This window comes from Pleurodeles waltl, chromosome 8 (assembly GCF_031143425.1).
Source record: "Pleurodeles waltl isolate 20211129_DDA chromosome 8, aPleWal1.hap1.20221129, whole genome shotgun sequence".
NCBI classification, from domain to species: domain Eukaryota; kingdom Metazoa; phylum Chordata; class Amphibia; order Caudata; family Salamandridae; genus Pleurodeles; species Pleurodeles waltl.
Window position 1 is genome coordinate 1193738430 of NC_090447.1, and position 25310 is coordinate 1193763739.

The following is a 25310-nucleotide window of genomic DNA, read 5'->3' on the forward strand; positions in this document are numbered from 1 at the left end:
CTGTCCCACCGCGTTGACCCTGTCCACGATCCGCTGCCATAGCTAGGCCTTCCTGGCTATACTGGTGTGCTGCACCTGCGAGCCTAAGAGCTGGGGTTCCACTCTTAGGATTTCCTCCACCATGACCCGGAGTTCTTGGTCCGAAAAGCGTGGGTGCCTTTGGGGTGCCATGGGGTGGTGTGGGTGAGGTGTGGGGTGGTGTATGTGATGAGGAGTATGTTGGTGAGTGGTGCTTTGTGCTACTATGTGGTGTGTGTGATGGTGTAGTGTGCCTCAGTGTGTCTTGCTATGGATTGTCTGCTGTGTCTCTCTCTCCTTCTCTCAGTAATTATGGTCGCAGGGGTTTGTGGGTGATGTGGGTGTGTGTTTTATAGTTGGTTGATTGTGTGGGAGTGGTGTGTGTATGTGTATCAGGTGTGTGTATTTCAAATTGTCCAATGTGGCTGTGTTTTGGTGATGTGTGTGTATTCTGACCGCGGTGGTGTGTAGCGCCAATGGAATACCGCGTTTGAATGACCGCCGTGTGGATTCGTGGGTCGTAATGGCATGGGCGTATTTCTGTTGGCGTGACGGTGGAGATTTGGTCATCTCCAGTTTATCGCTGCCCGCAGATGTGGCGGGCTGCAGTGGAGGACGGATTTTTGGAGGTTTGGCCGTTGTGGGTCAGAATGACCGTGGCGGTTGACCGCGGCCGCGGCGGTGTTATGGCGGTCTTATGACCGGCGGTAAGGGCATTTTACCGCCGAGGTCAGAATGACCCCCTCAATGTTTTCTGGGGCTAGCCAACTTCTACCGACAGTTCATAGCAGACTTTGCCCAGAGAACCAGTTTCATTACTCAAACCCTCAAAATGGAACATCTAAAGAAAGGGTTTTGTTGGACACCAGGCGCTGAGTCAGCCTTTCAGGACTTAAAGAAAGCCTTTATTCAAGCCCCTATTCTTCGACACCCAGACACCAGCAAACAATTCATTGTTGTCACAGACGCCTCAGAAAGAGCCATTGGGGCTGCCCTGTTACAAAAACAAGACGATGATGACCTAGAACACCCTGTATTTTATCTATCACACACTCTATCTGATTCTGAGCGAAACTATTCCGTGCTAGAACGCGAATTACTCGCCTTAAAAGTCGTGTGCACCGAATGGAGACACTTCTTGATGGGATCAAAGGAACCCTTTGAAGCCCGGACCGATGACAGAAATCTACAGTGCTTAAGAAATTTTCAGTGCCAAAATAGCCGGCAGGCTCGATGGGCCTTCTTCTTCAGCCAATATGACTTCTATATCACCTACATCCCTGGTTCTCAGAACATCCTAGCGGATGCCCTGTCCCGACGTTACCCTGGGTGCGGTGATTCCGCGGTTCAAAACTTATTTGACAACAACAAAATCATAGGGGTAGCACAGACTTTTTTAGATCAAGTCAAGTCCGAATATGCCTGTCTACACGAAACAGAACTAAAAAAGGTACGTCCGCAGCTGCACACAGATCATGACTATTATTATCGTGATAAGGCCCTGTTTTTACCCACGAAAGCAGTGCAAATCGAAGCTTTACGCATGTGCCATGATTCCCCTATCGCAGGTCATCGAGGAATGAAAGCCACTCAAGATCTTTTGCTTCGCTCTTTCTGGTGGCCAACTCTCAAGGCTGACACTGAGGCATATGTGTTATCCTGTCCTACGTGTGCTCAAGCCAAGACACCCCGAACCAGACCTGTGGGGTTACTTCGCCCATTACCTGTTCCCCCAGGCCCATGGCATACCATATCCACCGATTTTATGTGCGCATTACCTTCCTCAATGGAAAACCACGTCATAATGGTAACTGTGGACTCCTTCACCAAGATCGCCCACTTCACGGCCTTGAGAAAGTTACCAACGGCAAAGGAGTTAAGTCAGATCTTTACTCAAGAGATCTTCAGGCTACATGGGTTACCCCAAATTATTATATCAGACAGGGGTCCTCAATATATCTCCCGATTCTGGAATCAATTCTGCAAGACCTTGGGGATCCAGGTTGCCTTATCATCCGGGTTCCACCCACAAACCAATGGACAAACGGAACGACTCAATCAGGGTCTTGAACAGTACTTACGTAGCTTCTGTAACGCTACACAAAGTAATTGGGCTCCCTACTTACCGCTTGCAGAATTCTCTTATAACAACTCTCTACACAGTGCCTCTAAGGTCTCTCCTTTCTATGGCTCTTACGGTTTCCATCCCAGGGCCTTCCCAACTCCCCTGAGAGACAACTCCAATCTTCCAGCCATCTCCTCCTACGTTCGACAGCTACGGGGTATACAACGAATTATCCATTCCAACCTTGTGTCCTCCAAGTTCCGCATGAAGAAGATAGCAGATAGGAGACGCTGTGCGGCTCCTCTATATCAGGTCCATGATAAGGTCTGGCTCTCCTCTAGATTCCTACCTCTCCGACTCACCCAAAACAAATTCAAACCCCGCTTTTATGGTCCCTTTCTAATTCTCAAAAGAATCAACCCAGTGTCTGTGCGTCTTCGCCTACCTCGGACATGGAAGATCCACCCGGTATTTCATGTCTCGCAATTGAAACCTTACCGTCCTGATCTTTTTCATAGGCAGTTGCCCTGTCCCCCTCCTCTGTTGGTTGACAATGTGCCTGAGTACGAAGTTCAGGAGGTCTGTGACTCTCGCTTTTTCCATGGGCGCCTCCAATATCTTATTCATTGGAAGGGATACCCTATGAGTGAGTGTTCCTGGGAGGATGCCTCTTCAGTTCATGCTCCTCTTTTGATCCGCCGCTTTTTTCGGCTCTTCCCTCACAAACCCGGGGCTCGGGGGGGGCATACTGTTATGCCACGGTGCGCATGCGGCGCTCGCTGCGGCCGCGGGCTCAGGTTGCCGCGGCACGTCAATCTCGCCGCGGCCGACGCCCGGGTCGCAGGGGAGCGCCGCGGCCAGCGTTCGAGTTGCTGTAAACACCGCGGTTGACGCTTGGGTCGCGGGGGATGCCGCGGCTCAGGCGAGAACCAGGGAGGCTCCAAGGAGCCGGTTTAAGGGTCGCGGCACCCGCCGCCTCCCTTATTATAAATTTTACCATAAAGGCAGCCGCGGCATGGCCGCTTACAGCGCATGATGCGCTTTACCGTTTCTTGCTTGCCTATACATCACCTGCCTACCACTTACCGATATCCTGAGAACTAAACCGAACCCTTACACATGGTGCACTTTATACTTGCCCCTTTTCTTCCCAGCATGCTGACCACTTCCTCTCTGCCCAGCATGCATTGTTAGACGCACATAACTGATTCACCATTGTTTTCTTTTCCCCAATCCAAGATGGTGGTATTTCTACTTCCTGTTTTCTACTTCCTGTCTAAGGGTATATAAAGGGATCTCAACTACTTGTCCATTGTGTTGCAACACTCCTTGGTGGTAGTCACGCTCCGATTGATCTCCTCCTGCGAATCCTGTCTGTTCCTGTCCTGCCTTGTTTTCCAGTCTTCCTGATCCTCGATCTTAACGCCCTGGTGTCCTCCTTTCATTTCAGGGAGTTCCTGTGGAGGTTTTTTACCCTACTGGGGTTTTTCCTCTGGGACTCCTTCTGGAGGGCACGGACTGTAGTGGTTTGCTCATACCAAACAGCACCGTGGCTACTGGAAGGGGTCGCCCCTACCTCGGCCAGAGCAGAACCTACCGGAACAAGGATCGTTCCCCTACGCCTCTCAGCTTCGACGGTAAGACCATTGAAAACCGTGACAGGTGTAGATTAAACAGGATTATTTGCAGGCCCCTCAGGAGCTCCTAACTTATGCATGCGCCATCTTCGATCGCGCGGCCACGCCCCCGGGGAGGATATTATACTAAAGGAAAGACACATGACTTGGGCCAGTTAACCTGGAGTCCTGATGCCCTGCCGAATTGTGATAGTGCATGTTCGAGTTCAGGAAGCGTGGAATGTACATCTCTGAGGTATACCAGGGCATCGTCCGCGTACAATGACACCACGTGGAATCTGTGAGAGTCCCATATGCCCCAGGTTTCAGCTTTGGAACGAAGGTAGCATGCCAAGGGTTCCATTGCTAATGCAAATAGTAACGGCGATAGGGGGCAGCCCTGCCGCGTGCCGCGTTGTATATTAAAACAATTAGATATTACCCCGCCTGTTTTTACTCTTGCTAGTGGCTCTCCGTGTAGCGTCTTGATCCAGCGTAATAGGCAAGGACCAAATCCCATCTGTTCCAGACAGGCAAATAGGAAGTCCCACCCTAGTGTATCAAAGGCCTTCTCTATATCTAGAGAGACCGCTACGTGGTGCATGTCTTCGGTCGGTGTACTATGTATTAAATGTAGGAGGTGTCTGATATTTATAAATGTGGTGCGGTTTGGAATGAAGCCTGATTGATCGTGGTGTGCCAATGAGTGCATTATAGGAAGTAGGCGGTTGGCAAGTATTTTACCCAGAATCTTGCAGTCTAAGTTGAGTAGCGATAAGGGGCGGTACGATTTTACATCTGTTGTATCTCGCCCTGGTTTAGGTAGCACCACGATCAGGGCCTCCCAAATAGAGCGTACCCTGTTGAAATGCTTCTTGGTACACCTCTAGCAATCGTGGATAGAGAGTGGTTGGATACGTGGCGTAGTACTCAATGGGCTAGCCATCAATGGCAGGAGTTTTACCGCGTGCCATTTGCTGGACCGAGGCCGAGGCCGAAATTTCATCTAATTGTATGGGATCTTCTATGGCATTGCGTTGTGTATCGTTCAATTTAGGGAGATGTATTCCTCTTAAAAAACCCATGTTCTTTCCATATTTAAATCAGTAGGACGCTCATAAAGATGTTGGTAGTAAATGCTAAAGGCGTCGTTTATTGCGAGTTGTGTCGTGGCCATACGTCCATCCGGCAACATGATGGCCATTGCTGGTGTTCTATGGTTTGCTTCTCGGAGGAGCCAGGCAAGTACCTTACCCGAGCGATCACCCTGTGCATGTTGTAAGGCCATTCGTGTGCGATAGTCGTAATGACTTAAGGTGGACTCTGCTTCATGCCTGCGTCGTCTTAATTGGTGCAATTGTGTGGGGGTCCCAGAGGGTTCCGCAGCGTGCATTTCTGCCCGCCGTAAGTCATGTTCAATCTTGGTGAGGTCCCTAATTAATTGTTGTTTAAACCCCCAGGGACTGGTCATACAATGCCCATGAACAACCACTTTATGTGCTTCCCATTCTGCTGCACGGGTGGGAGTTGTGTTGGCGTTTGTTGAAAAATATTGGCGGGTAGCGTTTGCCAGTGAGTCACAAAATGGAGGGTCTAATAAGGCCTCTGTTTGCAGGCGCCAGCTAGGTATGGCGGGTCGTGGTGTGCCCCAAGACATAAGTGCTGTCAGCGGATTGTGATCTGAGTGTGTTTTCACCAGATATTCTGCGTGCTCTAAAAAAGGACCATTATTGGTGGTGTTAAATAAAATGTCTATTGTCGTTTCTGGGGATGTTTTAAACGTCATACATCAACTAATCCCATGTTTGCACTCCAGGTATGAAGATGGCAAGTATTCCTCAGACCGAGGGCAGAGGATATTGGGGGATGGGATCGGTCTAGTTGTGGGTCCATTATGCAATTGAAGTCACCACCCCAGATCGTAGGTGCAAGTGGATCGTAGAACAGGGCTGGTGTGAGGAAGTCTAGAAAGGGGATCTGTTTATTATTTGGGGCATAAATAGCTGCTATGTTGATAGGTGCGCCATCTAAATCTCCCTCTAATATCACAAATCTGCCTTCTTTATCTATTGTCTGGGAGGTGAGGGCAAAGGGGACTCCGGGGGCTATCCATATTAGGACACCTTTGGCAAATGCTGAAGTAACAGTGCCATATAGTTGACCAAGCCAGCGAGAATGTGCTTTCGACAATTCGGCCTTTGTAAGATGCATTTCTTGGAGTAGTGCAATATGTACCTTGTGACGTTTGAGATATGAGTATATTTTGTATCGTTTAGTGTATGTTGCTATACCTCTAACATTCCAGGTCATTATTCTATACTGTTGGGCTTGGGTCGGTCGTTGTGTATAAGACATCATTCCTTAGTTCTTATGCAAAAAGCTACAAACAGTATAGCACATTTGTACATTTCACTTTCTGTAGCAAGCATTTGGTTGGGCAACTGCTGGGATATGGCCCAATATTTCGGGCTACGAAGGTGTAAGACATTGCATAGCAGGGAGCATGGTGACACATGTATAAAATTAAGAGGAAAAAAACTTTAACCTTGAAAACAATCCCTTCCGGGCCGCACCTATATATTGTGCCGCCCAATATATGTTAACTAGTAACAGGAAACTTGTGTCTCTATGTCGCAATGAACAACGTGTCCAAAGGTACATCTTGGGGGGTTGGTACCCGGCTTTCAAGAGAGTCTACCCCGTTCCAGGGCCTTTGATAATTGATGCAGTAGGGAGAAAGGATCCATATAGGTGGTGTCTGCGGGGCTGTCCAGGTATTCTATGATGGATTGTCTTGAGAGTGACGGGTTTCGTTGTTTGTGTGGCCTGTTATTGTCTATCAAATAATGTCATCTACTGAGCCAGGCATGATATGTGGGGCTTTATTGCTGCTAGTCTCAGAAATCTCTGAACCAGAATCTGATCCTGATATTTGTGTGGATTCCGATCGGAGGATATCAAAGGGGTTTTTGCAGCAGCGTATGGCTGCCGCTACTGCTTGGTCCCGCTATGCTGCCACTTGTTCTTGGTTTGGACGGGTTTTAGTTGGTTTTTCTGCGATGGCGTTTCGTTCTTGGAGTAATCCAAGTGTCCGCCTCCTTCTCGTCTTCTGTAGCTGTCACCAGGCCCTTTGTGTGAAGCCATGTCCACACATCTTCAGGTGTTTGAAAGATGTGTGTGGTCTCTTGGTCTATGACTTTAAGTTTTGCTGGATATAAAAGGGCGTATTTCATTTGTAGAGTGCGGAGGCGTTGTTTGACCGTCATGAATGATCCCCTTTTACGCTGCACTTCCATTGTGTAATCTGGGAATGCTGTTATTGTTGCATTTTCGAAGCGCTAAGGCCTTTTGGTGCGGAATAATTGTAAAATCAGATCACGAAAGTTCAGAAGGCGAGCTATGAGAGGGCGTGGAGGGTTACCTGCCTTAGGTGGTCTGCATGGTATTCGGTGAGCCCTTTCAATGGAGAACAGAGATGGTACATTTTCATGAAATACAGTGGATTTGGGCCATTTTTTCAGGAATGCTTCTGCGTTGGGTTGTTCCGATCGTTCAGGGAATCCGATGAATCTGATGTTGTTATGTCTCGAGCGTCCTTCTGCATCTTCCGCCCTGCGATGAAGTACATTGAGGTCTTCTTGCATGGTTGCTACCTGCGTTTGTAGCGATTGGAAGGTTGGTTGTACTGTTTGAGTAATTGCTTCCATCTGAGTGACTCATTCTGTGAGTTTACGATGATCAGTTCTTAGTAGATTGACTTCCAATGTGACTGTGTCAATCTTGGTTTCTAATGAAGTTTTAGTGTCTAGTATTGCATGTAGGATTGACTCAAATTTTTCCGAGTGACGCTGTAATGTATTTTCCAATTGGCGAAACTGTTCAACTTGTGACAGCGGTTCTGGAAGGTCGCTGTCAGTTGTGGCCTTAGTTTCGTTGATGGTTTTGTTGGGTCGTGATTTCCTCATGGTGGCGGTGGGCGGGAGATTTGTATTTGCGCGCTATGTCTTCGTTGTTGTTGGTTTACTGCAAGTAGTGGTCACGTTGCAACACTGCTTAATATCTGTGGTGCAGGGACTGATAATTGTTTGAGGCACCTTAGTTGTGCCCTTGTGTCATTTAGAGCCTAGCAGAGTAGATCAAGGAACACTAGGCGATATCTGAATGTTGCACGTTGACGGTGCCCAGTATTGAAAAGTGCCAGATTTAGACTTTATGATGTTGTTTTGGTAGTTCGTTGGGCATTGGTTACTGGGTTTTCAACTTTTTCAAGAGATGTTGCTAAGGTAGGGCTGCAACGTAACAACCAAGAGTCTGTGTCCCATTGTACCGTCGGCAGCGGGAAGTGAGAGTTATGTGAGGCTCCATAGGTGTCCTTGTGTCGTTCAGAACCTAGGGGAGTGGATCGGATCGAGGAACCCCTGGCGATATCTGAACGTTGCATGTTGGCGGCGCCCGGAATTGCCAAGTGCTGGGCTTGGTCTTTATGGTGTTTCCTAGGCAGTTCGTTTGGCACTGGTTACTGCATTCTTAATATACCGCTTTCAACGTCCGTGGGCCACAGCTCAGTCCGCACGTGTTATGCAGGGCCAGGGATTCAATGGGTCCTGGTGTGCCACAGAAGTGGGGGATGAGGGGGAATGCAAGCAGCTTCTTTATTTAAAAGATTCAGTGGAGCGGACCGCTCCGCAGCATGCGCGATGCACTTACCGCTGTGTTCCAGGCCACGTCAAAGGTCCGAGGCTGTGGAGGGCTTCCTCCCGGCACTAGGGCGCTGGGTCGCACTCGCGTCGTTGCGTTTACATAGATATTCTTTGTTCACACCGCAGGTAGATTGGCAGTGTAGCCGCCGGCAAAAGTCCGATTGGAGCTTTCCTGCAGGGGCGGCTATTGCACTAGTTGGGCCGCCATCACGTGCCATGTGAGAATAAATACCTCATTTTTCGCCTCCACTGACACCAGCAGCTTGTCCCTCGTCGGTCCCCGATTTCGAGAGGGGCCTCCTTTGTATGCAAGGCTCCTCTTACGTGTGATTGTACAGGATAATTTCAGGCCCCGTACGGAGCTCGTTTCTGAGCGGCCGCCATCTTGGCCACGCCCCCATATAATAAATAACTTAAAACCAATAAAACTATGTACAATGAGGCCCAAAGGCCTGTCCAAAATAGTTCACTGTTCCCCAACAACACAGGGCACAGAATGAGGCCCCAACTTGACTCCTGGCTGCAAAGTGCTGGCCTTCACAGGGCAGGGGCATTAATGGGGCATTCAGGTACCTCAGGGATAGGGGGGGTGGCTTGGGCCTGGAGGGGAGGTTCTTTGGGTTGGGCTTAGAAGGGGGAGGTTCTTTGGTTTGGGCTTAGAAGGGGGGGGTCCCTTGGGTTGGGTTTGGAGGGGGGTCCTTAGACTTGTACCTGGACGGTGGTGGTTTAGCCGGGGGTGGGTGGTGGTGGTTTGGGCCTGGCCCTGGAAGTGGAGGAAGTGGGCTTGGCCTTGGCTGTGGGAGGGGTAACTGTGGACTGTCTGTGGGTGGATGTCTTAGGTGGGGGAGGGACATAGTGATGACCAGTGAAGGCCTGGGAGGTGGAAGGCAGGGGGTCTGGGAAGGGTAGCAGGGCGCATGGGGGGAACAGGGACTGGGCCAGTGGTGGGGGATAGGGTAAACTCTGTCAGGAAACGTTTCTTAGGGGCACAAGGTAGGTTGTGGGAAGGACGTTTGGGAGTGGAGGGAGAGGGTATGGTTGACAGGTGTGTACGTGGAGGTGCCTTAGGTGCAGGTGCGTGGGTGTGTGCCATGTGGTGCTGAGTGAGTGTTGGGTGGGTGAGTGTGGGCGTTTAGATGTACTGGGAGGAGAGGTTGAGGAGATGCAGGGAGATGGCAGGCGGATGTGTGAGTGAATGTTGGGGTGGTGTCTGCAGGTAGGGTGGATGTGCTGCATGTGGGGGTGTTGATTGTCCTGGTGTGTGCGCATGTAGTGTATGGGGTGCACGTATGAAGGTCTGATATTGTGGTGACAAGCAAGGGCACACGTGGCAGGATCTGGGACTGATGAGGTGCTGACTGCAGGTGTGAGTGGTGTTGTGACTGTGAGGGGGAGGTGGTGGAGGAGTCAGTGAAAGGAGTGGATGTTGGCATGTCTGCATCTGAATGTTGTATGTGTGCATGGCAGTGGTGGGGTTTGCGGTGCTTGTGTCTGTCCTTGTGTACCGTGTCCGTTGGTGTGGATGCATGTGGTTCGGTAAGTGTACCTTGAATGGGTGAGGGGAGAGGGATGTGGTTTGGGAACAGGTAGCTGGAGGGGGGGCAGAAGAAGAAGGGACACTGGCTGCCACCAAGAAGGAGGCCAGAGCCTGAAACGATCTCTGCAGGCCAGACAGGGCACCGTGAATGCCTTCAAGGAACGCATAGGTCTGCTGCATCTGGATGGCATTTACGATGGTTGTCTGCCCCACCGACATGGACCTCAGGAGGTCAATAGCCTCCTCATTGAGGGCAGCAGGGCTGACTGGGGCAGGGCAGAGGTGCCTGCGGCAAAGGAGATGCCCACCCATCTGGGTGAGTGGGCACGGGCAACTGGGTGGGAAGCTACAGGTAGGGCGGTGCTGGTAAGGGGGTTGGTGGACAAGGACGGTACTGGGATGGTCCCAGATGGGTCCGCCACCGCCATGGAGCATCCATCGAAGGAGGAATCTGAAGATGATGTCATCAGTCTTGTCTCCTCCATGGTACTCCACTCACCCTCTGCTGATATCAGCCTCCTGGGTCCCGTGGGCTGCAGCATCTCCGCCGGTGCCCCTTCTCCTTTGCAGATGATGCTGATGCACCCAAAGACAGAGGAGGAGCAGGAGGGAAGGTGAGAGAGAGAGAGAGAGAGAGACAGGGTGCATTCGTTCAATGCCAGCACAACAGTCACACAGAGTAAATACAACATCTTCTGATGCCATGCCATGACACGCCATGCCCTCACCTACACATGCTACAACAATAAAACACCATGGGGGAAACCACAGCAATACACATGTATACTGCTGACGCAGATACAGATGCAATCGTGTACATGATGAAAGGCATACCAGCCACACCTGCCCAGGACTTGCCCTCTTCACATTCCCGTAGAGACACGCAATTCCTGGACTACAGAACCAACAGAATCCTGCATGGCTAGTTGGCATGCCAACAAGGCCATTGTCAAATTGCACAGTGACATCTTGGCCCACCCTACTTCACTACACATCCAGTACCTGGCAGCAGATTGAGGACTCAACAGTCACCCCTGGCACAGTGGTTGGCATCAACTGATTACAATGGCCTGACACAAGAGATGCTATGATCCTGGTGCCATATGCTGCCGAGCACGTTTTGGTAGTAGGTGACAATACATATACCACATTGGAGCTAGCTGCACCTCCACACATCCATGATGCGCATCCTGCCCAGCTGGCTAATACCTATAGTGGACATGAATCCATCTAGTACCCACGCCACAGCTTCCCAATAGTGCACACCCAGAGTCACAGTGGCAACACACATCGTAAGTGATGGTTTGTACTCACCCCCTCATGGCTGCTGTGCTGCCCTCAAGCGCCCATCCACCTGAGGGTAGGCCACCACCAAAATACGGGCTATCAAGGGGGTCAAGGTCCGACAGGCACCCCTCCCATGTTGGGAGGACATCCCCAGTTGGGCCTCTGCGGTCTTCTGGGCCAAGCATCTCAGTCCTCCCACCTCTTTCTGCAGTGGGTGCTCTGCCAGGCATGGACCCCCAGGGTCTGCACTTGTTTGCCAATGGAACGCCATATCCCCTTCATCTGATGGGCGTTGACCTGCATGGGTGACACAGACAGAAGGACAAATTAGTGTAGAGTGTCATCACAGTGACAGCAGTGGACAGCACACATCTCACAACCACACTGACGTCATCAATCCATGTAGGCTCAGAGTCTTCACCCACGTCCATTCTCCAGTCACACTGACTCGTCCCAAGGCCCCCATACACACCACTCAAAGACAGGACAATCACATTGGCCTCACCTGCTGCTCTGGTGCCCCATACAACTGCCCATACAGGGGTAAAACCCCCTCCACAAGCTTCTCCAATTTCTCCTGGGGGAAGGCTGGGGCCCCATCTCCTGCAGGATGTGGCATCTTGGCTACCAGGGTCAGAACACAGCAGCACACACAGTGGAGGTCTTATGTGCACGACTGCCAGTAGTAAAGTGAGCATGCGCACATGAAAGGGTGGTCATGGCCGCACGCGGACATCACCATCAATCACCATTGGCTCCTGTCTCCCATAGTCAACCTTGTTAACCAATGAGGAGTTTCACGATGGTTCAGACCTCCTACCGCCATGATGTGTTACGCCGGCGTGATGAGCACACTTCAATCTGTCCAGTGCATGCAGAACAGGCTGCTGCCATTTTACATGTGCAACGTGTATTCAGGGTGCATTTAAGGTGCGTCATGAGTGACACATGGTGACCTGTGCACAGCTGATAAGCATCCACACAGTCAATGCTGCACATCATGATTTCTACTCCCTCTCATTTGCAGGTACGGTGGAAGGTTGAGGATGAGGAATGCTCCGGTGTACACGCCTCTAGTTGACCATCCCACCTTGGAGGAGAGACATGTCATACAGACCTATCATCTCAACTGTCATGGATCTGGTGACCCAGTTGGAACTTGAACTATTGCCTGCCATTCGATATCCCAATGCTATCCCTCCCATAGTACAGGTGTTGTCAGTCCTCCACTTCCTTGACTCAGGGTCCTTCCATATGGCAATGGGTTTGGCCCAGAGATGTCACAGCCCATGTTCAGCAACATCCTAAAAGACGTCCTTTGTGCCCTGCTACAACATATGGCCAGCTACATCAGATTCCTACATCGTGTTGATTTGCTCCCTGTGAAAGCTGCCTTCTACGATCTGGCACATGTCCCTCATGTGATAGGGGCCATAGATGGCACCCATATTGTCCTGGTGCCATCCAGGAGGAGTGAACAAGTGTATAGGAACTGTAAAAACTTCTGTTCCACCAATGTGCAAGTGGTGTGTCTGGCTGACCAATATATCACACAAGTGCCAACCAGTTTCCCTGGGTCTGTGCATGACTCTACATTCTGTGGAACAGCACCGCCTCACACAAGAAGGCACCACTACAGAGGGACTGGGCCTGCCTCATCGATATGGATCCTCACATATGTGCTCTCAACACACTTCACAACCTACACTACACCCTCCTGGTCCTGACATGGCTCTTACCTCTGTGCACACAGGTGACTCTGGCTATCCCAACTTTCCCTGGCTACTGACAGCCGTGAGGAATCCGACTACAGCTGCTGAAAACAGGTACAATGAGGCCAACGGTAGTACAAGATTGGTGATTGAGCTGATCATTGGCCTGCTGATGGCCAGATTCCTGTGTCTGCACATCTCTGGAGGTGCCCTACTCTACACACCACAGAAAGTGTGAAGATAATTGTTGCTTGCTGCATGCTACACAATCTGGCCCTGAGACGTCACATCCCATTGCTGGATGCAGACGAGGTGGCAGCTGTGCCAGTGGCTGAAGAATGGTACATGGGGAGCGATGATGAGGAAGATGATGAGGATGTAGCTGACTCTAGAGCAGAGCTACTATGACAATACTTCCACTGAGATACAGGTATGTGCCATATGTATGGTATATGTCCAGTTCCACTGTCTGCCTTGTAACATGCTACCACCTGCTGGCTGTGATAACTGGCGATATTGGAGCTCTGACTCTGGGTGGTTTGGGGGGTACCTGTGGCCATGAATTGGGTTGTTCATGTGCACAGGTCAGTGCTATTCACATCTTGCTGTTGTGTTACTGCACTTGTGACATCTATGTGCAGAACCATTGTTTCCTGAACTGCCAGATCCAGTACAATATGTGTGCTACACTAGGTGGTTTCGTCTGTATTGTATCCTGTACTGGGATTCGACTTTGTGAGGCAGCGTTATTGTTCGTGGCATTATGAACTGCCTAACATGTGGCTCTGTTTGCTGTGAGGGAGGGACCATATGGGAGGTGTATTGTGAATGTGGGTTTGTTATCACCATATGTTTTTGGACTTGACTTGCCCTCCCTACCTTGGCTTCCTGTACATATAGTGCATGTATGTTGATTTGGCATATGTCATGCCTATAGTGATTGATGTCCCTGCCTTGTTCTACTTTCACAACATTGTTGGGGTGCACTCTGATCCCTGCATCACCTGTTGCCTCCCTTGACCCATCTCTCCAGCCACTGCCTGCTCCACTGTAATCCTTGCTACATATCGCTCCCCCTCTGTTACTCACACATACATTGCTAGGACATTGGGTTAACTGTTGCACACGTAATGGCTGTATCTTTCTTGCTCATGACAATAAAGACATAGGCAGTAATTGTGGTCAATGGTGTTTATTTGGGATGTACAGGTACAAAGGGTGATGAGTGTGGTCATGGCGGGTGGGCTCAACAGAGTACTTGGGCCAGCTGTGGGTAGTCGAGGTCCAGTATGGTGGCCATGGGAGTACATGACAGTGGAGAGACAACAGGGTGCCTCAGTGACACACAAGGAAGAAGGTTCAGGAGAGGGTCACTACCTGGTGGTGGTCTTGGCCTTGGCATCAATTCCGGCAGGATGTCTGGTTGTCCTCACTTGCGTGGAGGCTCGTTGGCTACAGTGGTAGGGGTGCTGGTGTCCTGTGGGTCCTGTGGCAGGGCCTCCATTCCACTAGCTGTCGCTGACGTGGAGGGATCAGAAGTGTTGTGGCTAATGGAAGGGGCCTGCTGGTGGGAGATGGACTCGCACAGAATGGTGGTGAGTTCCTTCAGTACCCCTGCCATGGAGGCCATGGTGGTATTGTGGGTCTGCCACTGCTGCATAGCCTCCTGATGGTATTCACTCTGCAGCCTCTGGCTCTCCTTCACAGTGGCAAGGATCTGTCTCATGGTGTCCTGGGTTTGGTGGTATGCAACTAGGATCTGGGTGAGGGCATCCTGGGCAGCCAGTTGTTGTGTCTGCCCCGTCTTTTGGGCCACGGATCCCCTCCCACTGCCACTAGCCCCCTGTGCCTGTGCCCCTGGCACCGTGTGCCCACTCCCAGTAGCACCAGGCCCTTCATTGTCTAGGGTGTGTGCCCTTGACTCTGGCCATTGTACTGTGGGGCACACTTCTGATTGAGAGGTCCCTGGGGCACAGGTTTGCGGAGGAGAACTGGCTGTAGCCACATGGGATGGGGAGTCCGGAATGTCCAGAGTGGGGCTGCTGGGAGTGGACTGACCAGTCACCCCAGATGGCCCAGGCAACTAGTCCCCATCCATACATCCACTGGGGCCTTCATCACGGGGACGGCTGTCTGAGCCTGGCAACCTCTGCTGGGTGGCAGTGGCAGGGTTACCTGTGGATGGAAAGAGGGAGAGTTTGTATGCGGATATATAGTTGTCATTTTCATGGTGTGGTTCATGCAGTCGCTTCATTTGCTTCCGAGTGATGGCAATGACAGCTGCAGCACTGCAGACATTGATTTGGTTATGGGGACTGTGCCATGGTTTCTATGTGCCATTGTGGGTTGTGGATGGTGGTTGGCATTGCTGTCATTGCCATGTGTTGCGAGGCAATCATAGCAAACAGTAGGTGTGGGCTGTGATATGGTTGTCCATGCAGGTGTCCCACTGTAAAGTGGTACAGTGAATTTTAGCTGTGTGGGTGTGATGCATTGTGGGAGTTGTTATCCTTCACATTGTGATTGTTATCTGTGCATTGGGGGTGTGTGTGGCTATGGTGGGAGAGGGGTGATTTGGCATGCAGGGGAGGGGTGTGGGGTGATTGGGGGTTGCAGTAGTGTTGGATGGGGTGGATAGGCGATTGGTGGGTGCTGGGTAGGCATGCTGGTTAGGAGTGGTTGTTGCCTTCGGGGGTATTGCTGCCTGACCAGTGTCTAGCCCTCTGTCAATTCCAGTAAGTCCCTCCGTATGTATGTTGTCCAAGACCTTCTCCTCCCAGGATTTAAGTCAAGGGGTAGAGGTGGGGGCCCACCTCCAGTCTTGTTCAGTGCAATCCTGTGCCTGGACGCCACGGAACGGACTTTCCCCCTGAAGTCCCCCACCTCTTCATGATATCCTCCCTTGTGCATGGATAGGTTCTGACTGAAGTGACCCTGTCGACGATCCTCTGCCATAAGTCTGTTTTCCTGGCCAATCATGTTTGCTGGACCTGGACTCTCATCAGTTGTGGCTCAGCTCTGACAATCTCGACCACTGTGACCCGCAACTCATTGTCTGTGAACTGTGGATGCTTCTGGCGTGACATGTTGGGGGGTGTGTTCTGTGTGGGTAGGGTGCAGTGCATGGTGATTGGTGGTGTCTGGTTGTGGGTGCTGGTGGGTTGTGGTGGTGGTGAATTGTGCAAAGTGTGCAATGTGCAGGTGTTTGTTGTGTATGGGGTGTGTTTCATGGCTCGTGTCTCCCTGGCTGGTTGTGGTAATCGCACAGGATTGTTGGTGTGTGGGTGGGGTGTTATATGGTGCCGCGAGCAGGTGTGAGTGGTGTGTGTATGTGTTTCAGGTGTTGGGTATTCGAACTGTCCAATGGGGGTGTTGGCTACTATTGGTGGTGTGTTTTTTTACTGCAGCCGTACAGACTGCCGTCGGTTTACCACCGTGCATGTGCCGCTGTGCTGACCAATGACTCATAATAGGGTGGTCGGAATGGGGTTTGCATGGCGGGGCCAGCGGTAGATCAGTCAGCATTTCACCGTCAAACGGTCTGGTGGTGTTGGTTTTGTGGCTGTATTTGGGCGGTTTGTCCTTTGTGATTCATAATATGGCAGTCGCTGTACCGCCACCAGTGGTGGTACAGTGGCGGCATTTTGCATGGTGGTCTTGCCCGAAAACTGCCAATGTCGTAATGAGGGCCTGGGTATCTGGAGGGGAGGAGACTTTCAAATACTATTGTGGGTTGTCAGCTTATTGGTACATTGTGAAGTTATCTGTTAGTTGAGCCCTAAGGGATTCCATGATGAGAATGAAAAGGAGGGGGGAACAAGATGGGTCCCTGAGAAACTTAACAGGGCACCAGGATCTTCTATACCCTGGAGGTGTCCATGTAAGCAAACTGGTGTTAGTTGGATAAGTAAATGGAGAATGAGTGAAGGACATTTCGAGTGAATCCCTTTTGAGAAATCAGAGTGTGAATATGAAGGATGGGTGATTGATGTTGTCAAAAGCAGCAGAGAGGTACAGTAATATTAAGAGCCAAGAGTCAACTTCATCTGTCGCCAAGAGGGTGTTGTCTGTGATTTGTAAAGCAGTTGTCCTTGGGCTGCAGTGCAATCTGAGGATAGATTGATAGTCCTACAGGATATGGTTGGCATTGAAGTGACCTTGAAGTTCTTCATGGCAGCTTTTTCAATGAACATGTGGATTAAGGGTATCTAAGCTATAGGCCGATAGTTGACGAGGTCAGCAGGGTATAGTGTGAGTTTCTTGGGGAGTGGGAATCTGGCCTCCAATGACAACGTCTGGCAAGATGCCTTAAATGAGGGAGGGATTGATCATTGTGAGTTAGGTTAAAGAGCTTCCACAGACAGGGCTTTGACGAAAAATGAGATTGAGATAAGATTTTCATTGGTTGCTTTGAGGAAGTTGATGACAACATCAAGGTCTTTTAGAGACAGGTTTAAAAATGACCCTTGTGGGATACAGCATAGAGAAGATGGTGTCAGAAGATGAACAGGTTTTGTAATATTGGGGTGCTGTTCAATCTTCTGTATATTTTCATTCAAGAAGTGGTTAATGTCATTGTATTTGTCTATAGAAAGTGGAATAGGAGAATCAGGCAGTACGTTTATAATGTGCTTGATTGTTCTGAAGAATGTTCTGCTTCTATTGGCTTCATTGATGGTGTTTGCATAGTACTTGGCTTTGGCTGATAAGGTGAGTTGTTTGCATGCTGCAGTGTGGGACCTCAGTAGCACGAGGTTATTAACCCCTTAGCTGCTGGGCCTTTCCCCCCCCCAGTGCTGAGCCCTTTTTTGGCTATTTGGGGTAGTTCGCGCTTAGGGCTTCATAACTTTTTGTCCACATAAGCTAACCACGCCAAATTTGCGTCCTTTTTTTCCAACATCCTAGGGATTCTAATGGTACCCAGAGTTGGTGGTTTCCCCTGGAGGAGACCAAGAAAATAGCCAAAATACAGTGAAAATTTAGTTTTTTCCAAAAAAATGGGAAAAAAGGGCTGCCGAAGAAGGCTTGTGGTTTTTTCCCTGAAAATGCCATCAACAAAGGGTTTCTGGTGCTGAAATCACTATCTTCCCACCTTTCAGGAACGGGCAGACTTGAATCAGAAAACCAAATTTTTCAACACAAATTTGGCATTTTACTGGGACATACCCCATTTCTACTATATTTGGTGCTTTCAGCCTCCTTCCAGTTAGTGACAGGAATGGGTGTGAAACCAATGCTGGATCCCGGAATGCTAAACATTTCTGAAAACTAGACAAAATTCTGAATTCAGCAAGGGGTCATTTGTGTAGATCCTACAAGGTTTTCCTACAGAAAATAACAGCTGAAATAAAAAAATATTGAAATTGAGCTGAAAACAACAGCCATTTTTCTTTATGTTTTACTCTGTAACTTTTTCCTGCGATGTCAGATTTCTGAAAGCAATATACCGTTTTGTCTGCTGGACTCTTCTGGTTGCGGGGATATAAAGGGCTTGTAGGTTCATCAAGAACCCTAGGTACCCAGAGCCAATAAATGAGCTGCACCCTGCAGTTGGTTTTCATTCTATACTGGGTATACAGCAATTCATTTGCTGAAATATGAAGAGTGAAAAAGAGGTATCAAGAAAACCTTTGCATTTCCAAAATGGGATCAAGATAAGGTTTTGAGGAGCAGTGGTTATTTGCACATCGCTGAATTCCGAGGTGCCCATACTAGCATGTGAATTGCAGGGCATTTCTCAAATAGACGTCTTTTTTACACACTCTCTTATATTTGGAAGGAAAAAATGTAGAGAAAGATAAGGGGCAATAACACTTGTTTTGCTATTCTGTGTTCCCCCAAGTCTCCCGATAAAAATGATACCTCACTTGTGTGGGTAGGCCTATTGCCCGCGACAGGAAATGCCCCAAAACACAACATGGACACATCCTATTTTTTTTATAGAAAACACAGCTGTTTTTTCCAAAGTGCCTACCTGTAGATTTTGGCCTCTAGCTCAGCCGGCACATAGGGAAACCTACCAAACCTGTGCATTTCTGAAAACTAGAGACCTAGGGGAATCCAAGGAGGGGTGACTTGCGGGGCTCGGACCAGGTTCTGTTACCCAGAATCCTTTGCAAACCTCAAAAAGTGGCTAAAAAAACAAGTTTTCCTCACATTTCGGTGACAGAAAGTTCTGGAATCTGAGAGGAGCCACAAATTTCCTTCCACCCGGCGTTCCCCCAAGTCTCCCGATAACAATGATACCTCACTTGTGTGGGTAGGCCTAGCGCCCGCGACAGGAAACGCCCCAAAGCGCAACGTGGACACATCAACATTTTTGGAAGAAAACAGAGGTGTTTTTTGAGAAGTGCCTACCTGTAGATTTTGGCCTCTAGCTCAGCCGGCACCTAGGGAAACCTACCAAACCTGTGCATTTCTGAAAACTAGAGACCTAGGGCAATCCAAGGAGGGGTGACTCGCGGGGCTCGGACCAGGTTCTGTTACCCAGAATCCTTTGCAAACCTCAAAAAGTGGCTAAAAAAACAAGTTTTCCTCACATTTCGGTGACAGAAAGTTCTGGAATCTGAGAGGAGCCACAAATTTCCTTCCACCCGGCGTTCCCCCAAGTCTCCCGATAAAAATGATACCTCACTTGTGTGGGTAGGCCTAGCGCCCGCGACAGGAAACGCCCCAAAGCGCAACGTGGACACATCAAAATTTTTGGAAGAAAACAGAGGTGTTTTTTGAGAAGTGCCTACCTGTAGATTTTGGCCTCTAGCTCAGCCGGCACCTAGGGAAACCTACCAAACCTGTGCATTTCTGAAAACTAGAAACCTAGGGCAATCCAAGGAGGGGTGACTCGCGGGGCTCGGACCAGGTTCTGTTACCCAGAATCCTTTGCAAACCTCAAAAAGTGGCTAAAAAAAAAAGTTTTCCTCACATTTCGGTGACAGAAAGTTCTGGAATCTGAGAGGAGCCACAAATTTCCTTCCACCCGGCGTTCCCCCAAGTCTCCCGATAAAAATGATACCTCACTTGTGTGGGTAGGCCTAGCGCCCGTGACAGGAAACGCCCCAAAGCGCAACGTGGACACATCAAAATTTTTGGAAGAAAACAGAGGTGTTTTTTGAGAAGTGCCTACCTGTAGATTTTGGCCTCTAGCTCAGCCGGCACCTAGGGAAACCTACCAAACCTGTGCATTTCTGAAAACTAGAAACCTAGGGCAATCCAAGGAGGGGTGACTCGCGGGGCTCGGACCAGGTTCTGTTACCCAGAATCCTTTGCAAACCTCAAAAAGTGGCTAAAAAAACAAGTTTTCCTCACATTTCGGTAACAGAAAGTTCTGGAATCTGAGAGGAGCCACAAATTTCCTTCCACCCGGCGTTCCCCCAAGTCTCCCGATAAAAATGATACCTCACTTGTGTGGGTAGGCCTAGCGCCCGCGACAGGAAACGCCCCAAAGCGCAACGTGGACACATCAAAATTTTTGGAAGAAAACAGAGGTGTTTTTTGAGAAGTGCCTACCTGTAGATTTTGGCCTCTAGCTCAGCCGGCACATAGGGAAACCTACCAAACCTGTGCATTTCTGAAAACTAGAGACCTAGGGGAATCCAAGGAGGGGTGACTTGCGGGGCTCGGACCAGCTTCTGTTACCCAGAATCCTTTGCAAACCTCAAAAAGTGGCCAAAAAAACAAGTTTTCCTCACATTTCGGTGACAGAAAGTTCTGGAATCTGAGAGGAGCCACAAATTTCCTTCCACCCGGCGTTCCCCTAAGTCTTCCGATAAAAATGATACCTCACTTGTGTGGGTAGGCCTAGCGCCCGCGACAGGAAATGCCCCAAAACAGAACGTGGACACATCAAATTTTTTCAGAGAAAACAGTGCCTACCTGTGGATTTTGGCCTCTAGCTCAGCCGGCACCTAGGGAAACCTAGCAAACCAGCACATTTTTGAAAACTAGAAACCCAGGGGAATCCAAGATGAGGTGACTTGTGGGGCTCGGACCAGGTTCTGTTACCCAGAATCCTTTGCAAACCTCAAAATGTGGCTAAAATACCACGTTTTCCACACATTTCGGTGACAGAAAGTTCTGGAATCTGAGGGGAGCCACAAATTTCCTTCCACCCAGCGTTCCCCCAAGTCTCCCGATAAATATGATACCTCACTTGTGTGGTTAGGCCTGGTGCCTGCGACAGGAATAGATCACACAACGGTCAATGTTGGTCCTTACGTGAGGCAGCTGTTGACCCTGGGGTGATCCATTCCTGACACAGGCACTAGGTGTAGGCACTCAAGTGGGGTAGTGTTTTTATCAGGACAGGTGAGGAGTCCCTGGGTGGTAGGAATGTTGTGGATCCCAGCATATTCCTGTAGTTTGTGTGACAGAAATGCGAGAAAAATAGAGTTTTTTTTCAACATTTCAGCTTTGCAGGGTATTCTGGGTAAGAAAACTTTGGGGAATCCACACAAGTCACAACTCTGTGGACTCCCCCGAATGTCTAGTTTCCAGAAATGTTTGGGTTTAGTGTGTTTCTCTATATGGCCGCCGAATCCAGGACCAAAAACACAGGTGCCTGCCTTACAAAACCAGTTTGTTTTGCCATAGACAATTTTGATGTCTCCACAATATGATTTGGGTGGTGGAATTTGGGGCTGAACTAAATTGGTGAGCTCCCAAGAGAGCACTCTCTCTCTGCTTGCCGCCGCATTCACCTGCTCTCTGGGTTGGCCTAACCCACTATTACCCAGTTGCACGAACAGCTTGCGAAGGGACAGCAGGACTGTCCTCATCACCTCCCTCATAATGTACTGGAAGAGGAGTTTTCGAATGGGACTCCTCTGACTGAAAAATCACTCCCAGAGTCTGCGCCATTGTCCTATCCATCAGATGCTGTCTCAGTATCTGATGTCTCAGTCTCTGATCCTATGTCAGAGCGGTCCTCTATAACCCAAGTGCAGGCAGCAGTCATCCATCAAGATGCCATCTCTGCTATTGGCTAAACTGTTGCTTTAAAACACTAGCCTACGTAGACAGTCACAAAATCGATGGTGTGTGTGAGATACGTGCAACAGTAGAGGCCACCTTACCTGCGCTTCTTCCCTCAATCAGCACGTACTTTCAAGACACTCAAAAAACACCTTGTCACATACCATTCGTCACAGTCTTTAGCACCTCCTGCGCCCAGTCCAACAATCATTATTGGTGCTCCCACTCCCTCCTCCTCGGATTCCCTCATTACCACCCAGCAAAAGTGCCCTTCATCTCTCCATAGACTTTACTAATGTACTCAGCTATTTACATAAAATACAGATGTGCTCTTTGCAGTAGGCATATAAACCTTCTGCGCTTCTTTATGGCACTAAAACTGCCACTAGACAAGTCGGACCCTTTTCCCCCCAGGGAAACCACACACATATTGATAAAAGTGATGTATATATGACAGCCAACCACCTGAAACTCAACTCAAGCAAAACTGAAATAATCCTCTTTGGCCCTCACCAAAAAAACCTGGGACCCCCCATGGTGGCCCACCACGCTAGGCCCTGCACCCACCCCCGCCAACTACGCACGCAACCTCAGCATCATCCTAGACTCCTCCCTCTCTATGACCCAACAAATCAACGCTCTTACCTCCTCATGCTTCAACAAACTCCGTATACTGAAAAACATTCAAATGGATCCCCACAGAGACCAGAAAAACTGTCACTCACGCACTCATCAGCAGCAGGCTTGATTACAGAAACGCCCTCTACGCCGGCACCACTCTAAAACTCAAGTGCAAACTACACGCATCCAGAACTCAGCAGCACGACTCATCCTCGACCTCCACTGACACAAACACATCTCTCCCCACCTCAAATCCCTCCACTGGCTCCCCATTGACAAAAGGATCACCTTCAAGATCCTCATCCTCACACACAAATCACTCCACAACACAGGCCCTGCCTACCTCAACGAGAGTCACCTTCCACACCCCCACACGAAACGTCCGTTCAGCTGACCTCTCTCTTGCCTCTGACCCCCACATCAAACACACCACCACCGGGGGCAGATCCTTCTCCTACATTGCACCCAAAACATGGAACGCACTCACAACCCACATTCGCAAGACCCAAAACCTACTTCTTTTCAGGAAGGGCCTCAAAACCTGGCTTTTTGAACAGTGAATCTCCTAGCCCCTTTCCCTCCCCCCCGTCCCCCCCCCAGCGCCTTGAGACCCTCACAGGTGAGTAGCGCGCTTTATAAATCTCTTTGATACAGATCTACCTATATATATATATATATATAAATATATATCTACATAGATATATCTATAGATATATCCATGTACCTAGATATATCTATCTACATAGATATATATATATAGATATATACATATTTTTTTTTTTACGGGCGACCCCCTGTCATTTCTTTTTTTTTTTTGTATTTTTTTTTTTGAAAAAAAAAAAAATCCCCTGGGGGGGGGGCACGATCGCGCCCCCCCCCCCCCCCCCAGGGGGCACCTACTTTTTTTTTTTTTAAGAAAATTATGGCGGGGGTGGCCCATTTTCCGGGGGGGGCCGCCCCCCAAAAGTGAAATCCCTGGTGTCTAGTGGGGTTTCCTGGCCCCCGATCGCAGCTGTGCTGCGATCGGGGGCCAGGAAACCGTTTCAGAAGGCCTCATAAGAAAGGGGAGTCTCCCCTTTCTTACGAGGCCTTTTCAAAATGTTTCCTGACCCCCCCGATCGCAGCTGTGCTGCGATCGGGGGAGCCAGGAAACCTGAAAGTGTTTCCTGGCCCCCGATCGCAGCACAGCTGCGACCGGGGGCCAGGAAACACTTTCAGGAAGGCCTCGTAAGAAAGGGGAGACTCTCCCCTTTCTTACGAGGCCTTCCCGAACGTGAAAAAGGCAGTTTTCCCCATGAAAGCAGGAAGCGGCCGCAAGGCTGCTTCCTGCTTTCATGGGGAAAACACCTTTGCAACGTCAGCGCGCCTCGCGGCGCGCTGACGTCACAAAGGGGCGGGTGGGGGGCGGGGGGAGACACGGTAGCTTCCGTGTCTCCCGGGGGGAAAAAAAAATAAAAAATAAATCCTCGGGTGCGACGCACCCGAGGATTTATTAATGCCCTTCCTGGTTTCGGCCACTGGTCGTGACCCGCACCAGGGAGGATGTGTGGGCGTCGGCCAGTGGCCGACGCCCGCACTTAAGAGGTTAAGGATTCTATTCTTATTCCTGTTCTTTCCTGTTTGTCATTGGACCATTTCGCCTATTTTCTTATTTTCCCCAAAACACAATAGGCTATGGATTGTAATTTCTTTAGCAGATTCCTTGATTCAATCCAGATCCAAAACACAGTGTTTCAAGGGAAAACCCTCTTCCTCAAGACTTTTAAATATAATAATGACAAAGTTTAGCCCTTCTGCCAATGTTTATATTACTTGTGGTATTTTCTTTTCATTTTAGTTGCACAGTTATGGGTATCTTAGCACATTGACAGGTGTTTTTATTTTATTTTCACAGTTGCCGTATTTTTCATTATTGCAACACTGACAGCATGTATGCGAAATGTGTTGAACTCTTCTATACACACCTGGACCTGAGAAAGCTTCAGAAAATGGACTGCTGTGCTGCTCTTTTGCAAGTACAAGTGCTACTCTGCTGCCTTGCTACTTAATGTCCTATTGCCCTGCTGCCTGAGTGGAAAGGACTTGATCTGCATCTTGAACCCAGTGCTACCAGAGTGACTCCAAGTGTTAGTTGGCTGGCCTCCTGTTCAGAGCCTCAGGGACAGAAAAGCTCCTACCACCTTGAACCCAGCACCTAGATTCAGCCTGTTGTAAGTCTTACCCGTCCAAGTGGTCTCCCCCCAGTCCTGGACTCTTGGTAGTGGGCCTGAAGGTGCTCTGCCAACCCAGCTGGTCTTTTGAACAGAACTGACACAACGCAATGCATCTCTATGCAGCTCCACATCTAAACCATCTCTGCAGGACACATCTCTGAGACAAGACTGTATATCTCAGCCTGCAGCTTCTGCGGAACAAACGCTGCGCGGTGCATACTCAACACAGGCTCTTGCAATGCTGGCAACGTGGATTTAAGGTACTTTTTCAGTAGGTGTAACATGGTGCCTGTATCCAGCCCATACCCCTTCGTGGTCAGCCTGAACATGTGACTTTGTCCTGGGCCAGCACAACCAGATAACCACATTTGGGGCTTTGTGCTTTTAGACACAATTTTTACTTAAATCTTTAAAACTGCATATCTCTGGTTCTACTGTTTGCTTTTTTGTTGTTTTTGTGTCAAAAATATATTCAATTTTACTTAGAATTTGCTTTGTGTTATGTCCTCACTTTATTACTGTTTGAAGTCCTGTATAAAACTTTATGCATTGCCTCTAAGTTAAGCCTGAT

The 25310-nt window shown here is 49.4% G+C and overlaps 1 long non-coding RNA gene across 1 annotated transcript in view; it reads left to right on the forward strand.

Annotated features, from left to right (window-relative positions):
* LOC138250518 (uncharacterized) overlaps positions 1-25192 on the forward strand; it is a 76237-nt gene extending 51045 nt beyond the window's left edge. Inside the window, exon 3 of the long non-coding RNA XR_011194973.1 lies at positions 24421-25192. This is a non-coding gene — a long non-coding RNA (uncharacterized lncRNA). The remainder of the gene's footprint in view (positions 1-24420) is intronic.
* The last annotated feature ends 118 nt before the right edge of the window (positions 25193-25310 follow it).